The sequence below is a fragment of the Gallus gallus genome, chromosome 2 (genome assembly GCF_016699485.2).
Source record: "Gallus gallus isolate bGalGal1 chromosome 2, bGalGal1.mat.broiler.GRCg7b, whole genome shotgun sequence".
Lineage (NCBI taxonomy): Eukaryota > Metazoa > Chordata > Aves > Galliformes > Phasianidae > Gallus > Gallus gallus.
In genome coordinates, this window is record NC_052533.1 from 125,155,968 (window position 1) to 125,160,557 (window position 4,590).

Below are 4,590 nucleotides of genomic sequence, written 5' to 3' on the forward strand. Positions count from 1 at the left end.
TGCTCGCCCCTAAATCTTAAGCTCTTAATGACAGGCAGCGTTCATGAAGAACATCCCCACTCCTCTTGTCTTGCAGGAAGGGAATAAGAGGAGAGCAGAAACAAGTTGGAACCCCTCAAACTTCACAAATAATTGCCAAGAAGTGCTCCATTTAACTGAGAAAATACCGAACCAAAATGTTGCATCTTGCTGCTCTAGTGTTTTATCCCAGCTACTGCATATTGTCTCCTCCTGATGCTGCTATAATGGCTGTGGGAATTCTCATTTTTTTAAAAAATGAAATTTATATCATAATAGAAGCTAAAATCACCTAAAAGAATATTCTCATAGTTAATATGTTCAACACGAGCCATGTTGTCATGTTCATGTTCAGAACATCCACTGACTCAACCTCTTTATTCAGAGAAAACACCCAAACGAAGGGCACACATCTGACTGCAGCTGCTTTGCCACGTTCTGTAAATGTGTTGTTACTAATACTGCTAACACTAATGATATGTTGAACTATGCACCGTGTAAATACACAACTCTTTGCCTGAAAGTTTCTGAAAATGTTCTTCTCGTAACACTAATGAGCTGCACTGCGACAACAGAATAATGGACACGGTTTGAGGAGGGGTTCATTAGCTTCCAAGGAGCTGTTGAAAATGCCATCATCAGTTTAGGATAATGTTTGTTTTTTAAAAATGCCCAATAACATTATGAGAAGCTACTTCTTCAATGTCATTGGGAATGTCATTCACCTGTCCTGAGAAACTGAAAATAACTGCTTTTTTAAAAAACATTTTTGGAGCATTCTTTGTTCAAGCCCAACCTGTATTCATACATAAAAAAAAGAAACAGCCTCACAAAACACCAGGAATTAGGATTAACCTTCTACTGGGAAATCTGTTGCAGGATAATCAAATTCTGTAGTGACAAAGAGGAAGTACATGCGAATAATTAATTAGCAATAATTCAGCATGGAGAATTAATACCCTACATAACAAGGCAAAAGGTATTATGGCTGAAAAACATTATTCTTAGTTATGAATATTTCTGTACTTTTTTTTTATACATCCAGTACCTAGTCTATTCATTCTTACTGATAATATTTATTCCTGAGTTATATGCAAAAATTCTCATTCTGCAAGCATTGATGTACATACTTGACTTTCTACAGTCCAGCTCTAAGTCAGGAAGAGTTCTGGCCTCTATAGACTTCAGTTTTCAAGCACTTCATTTTCAAAATCAGCTTAAAATAAAATATTTTCACCTCCTTAACAGATTGTACATTTTTGTGCTAGCAGAACAAATGGCAAATTAAAGGAGGCAGAACGAGTCCGATGGCTGAAATGCCTCAGTTTCCACTCTAACTTGTTTTGAGAAAAATCTGATCAAAGGCATTTCTCGAACAGAAAACTTCCATTTCTGTTTTGGGGAAATTGTCTTTACTGTGTGGAGAGGAGCACTACTGGGAACAGAGAATCTTGTTTTGAAATCTGCTTTCCTGTAATGAGCGTTTTACTTTTGCAGTTTCGTAGCCGTTAGTCTTTTTCCAGCACTAATCATGCAAGTGATGTCATAAAAAGAAACTTTTATAAGTTTTAATCACATATATTTCAAATCTCAAATAGGCTGTTCAGACAATGCGCTGCTTAGAAGACCCTATTATACTATGCAGTAGTGTGTGATGAGGAGATGCTACATTTATTTTAGGAGAGAAGGAAATCTGTATTTCATTTGTTACACTGCTAACTTCACTTTAGGTAATTGCATTCAGCTTTATTATTGCCCAGAGCAATAACTGATTGTTAGTTATTGAAGTCTGAAATGATTTTCTCATTTCCCAGGGGAATCTGGAGATTTACATGGTGCACAGCAGTAACTAATAGATATAATCTGGTCATAATGTAGCCCTATAATGTGTTATTTACTTGTTGAGAACACGGATGTTGAACATTTTAACATTTCCTCAAGAAGTGTGGCAGATTTTACTCATGATATGTGAGCTTTAAGTGTGCACAGCTCTTAGTTGCACAAAGCTTTAAATGCCAGATATAAAAGATATATAAAACAACACCAGGGATCACGCGTGTGTACTTACCCAGCTGAACTCAACATTGGACGTATTTTATCACTTTTTCTAAAATGTATAAAAACGAATTAAACACAATCTGTGATAAGTAATAGTTCATCAGATATAGATACTCATTACTTCGGCTTGGAATTGTAGAATCATAAAATCATTTAGACTGAAAGAGACCTTAAAGATCACCTAATTCCAACCTCCCTGCCACGAGCAGGATTGCCACCCACTGGATCAGGCTGCCCAGGATCCCATCCAACCTGGGAAATATTCGTATTGCATGAAGATAATTACACCAGGACAGAAAAAGGCTTTTGTGGATCAGAATTTTCTTTTTTTGCTCTCCTCTGAATTGTTTGCATCTATTACAGTACCTGTGTATGTGCAACCCTGAGTGTTTTCAGTAGCTGTGTGCCTTGTTTTAGGGACATCCTGTGGTATCGTGCAGTCAAAGGACATTAAGGGTATGTCATAATAAGCAAAACGTTCCTGGTTGCATTCTGGAAGCAGCAGACATTTTGAAGATGAAATTAAGTTGCTTTAGCATTTTGCACGCTGTGGTATATTAAAGGCTTCCCCCTAGGGCTGGCAAGCAAGGCACGGATCCTGCAGGGCCTTTTGGCCTTCTGAAGCAGCCAGGTGGGATATCTTAGGGCATGGCAGGTGCCTCTTGACACCCCTTTTTCATCAGCCAACTTCCTCTCTGGGTGCCTGCCACATCTACTGCTACATTTACCAGCGCAGTGGACCCCAATTTCACTTCAATCTTCTGCTAATACAGAATAATAAACTCTAAATAACAAACACTTCAAATTCAGCTGTTATCTGGTGCAGATATCTGCCTTTCAAGTTCCAAAACGGGATCTTAAAGAAAAAAACAAAGAAGCTGTTCTGTACAACTAGGGTTAATTCTGGCTTATTTAGTTAATACGCTTCATTTCAAGGTTATAGTAAAAATAAACTGTTAATGTTAGATAAACAAATCACTAATGAGAAACAAAGGGATCTCGGCTTTATAATATATATTAGCAATGCATTTGTGCAAGTATGTTATACATGATACTCAAATAGATAAAATACCAATCGTATGGTACCAATTGCACTGTATGACAACTGTACATGTTTTATTAAAGTAGGTTTTCCTTTCCATCAAATATGAATGTTTTATGAAGGTTTCAAAGTATTCCTCATGGAAACATTAACGAATCTGTTCTCTTCTCATCCCACAGGGGATTTGTGACTGTTATTCACATTAACCTAATGAGAATTACTGACATAAATACCAGGTGCACCAAGACACAAGAAGGTACTGTGTTCTTCATCCGTAGCGTCTTCATTACCCTTACTACACAGGCTCCACCTCTCCACAGGTTTGTTTTTTTTCCATTCCTACTGCTCATCTCTTTGTACAAAATCATTCCTGCTAGCAAGAGAGCACCTTCTTTAGCGTGGAAGATTGCTTGAAGAAAGTCCTTCTTGACTAATAGCTCTGTGTCTCTTTGTCCATCTGCAGAGGCAGACCCTCTACCATGCAGCTATGGTCTGAGTGCTGCTTTAAGGTTTTATTGGCATTGACGGGGGATGGAATCAGCGGCTTTTCTGCTCTCTGGATTCAGCTCCAGACTGTTTACTGTCTAGATGGAAGATGAAAGAAAAGCAAGAAGGAAGAAAGCAGTAAAGCAAGGACTGCAGGACAAAAAAGGGGGCTGAGAAAGGACAGGATGTGTCTGGACTGATAAAAACAAAGCATATAATTAAGAGTTAAAAGCCATCCCTTCTCTAACAACAATCAGAAATAGCAAAGTCAGTGCAACACGACCCTGCCTTGAACCCCCTCTCCAAAACCAGAGCAAACAGCCAGACTCACGCCCCAGAGCTGAGTGACTCCTTAAAGCTCACGATAGCTTTTCCAGAAGGAAGATGCTTTATTTGCCCAGCTCTTCCCATGCTAGCCTACACTCACTGCTTCAGCTGCACCTGCACAAACTATAAATAAAACCACCTGAAGCAAAAGACGGGGTTCCAGTGGATAATCTTGCATATTACACCGTGATGGATCACTGCCGATAACACATACTAAAAACGTCACTTTTCACACTGAAGCCATATATCAGGTAACTTCTGCAGTGGACTGTCAGCCAAGACCACACATTTAATCACTAACAGATTATGGCTTGAATTTCTTTTTTAAAAAGGATTTTAGCCAAAATTAAAATGTTTTCATCTCCTCAGATCCTGTGGTGCTGTGCATTTTCCTGTATCTTCGTTCTGATCTCTGCTGCCTCCAGTTGTGCTACATGCTCTGATGGTTCTTTTTTCCCACCTCGACCACCTCCATGAAACTCTTTCCCTTGCTTTTGTTCCTGCACTTGCACATTATACAGAGTTTCTTTGTTACAGAACCTTTCATGCTTTTCTATGGACTTTTAGTTAGCTTCTAGTGATAGCTGTCACTACAATACCTCTGCCCTTTTACTAATCCTAACAGCCTCAAATATTCTCTTTAAAATTATATTGGTTTA

General features: G+C 38.6%; 1 long non-coding RNA gene across 1 annotated transcript; it reads left to right on the forward strand.

The window, feature by feature from the left end:
- The first annotated feature begins 2,569 nt into the window (after positions 1–2,569).
- On the forward strand, positions 2,570–4,301 carry LOC121110014. The gene is made up of 3 exons (XR_005857511.1): positions 2,570–2,707; positions 3,298–3,438; positions 3,582–4,301. It is a non-coding gene; the product is annotated as an uncharacterized LOC121110014 (long non-coding RNA).
- The last annotated feature ends 289 nt before the right edge of the window (positions 4,302–4,590 follow it).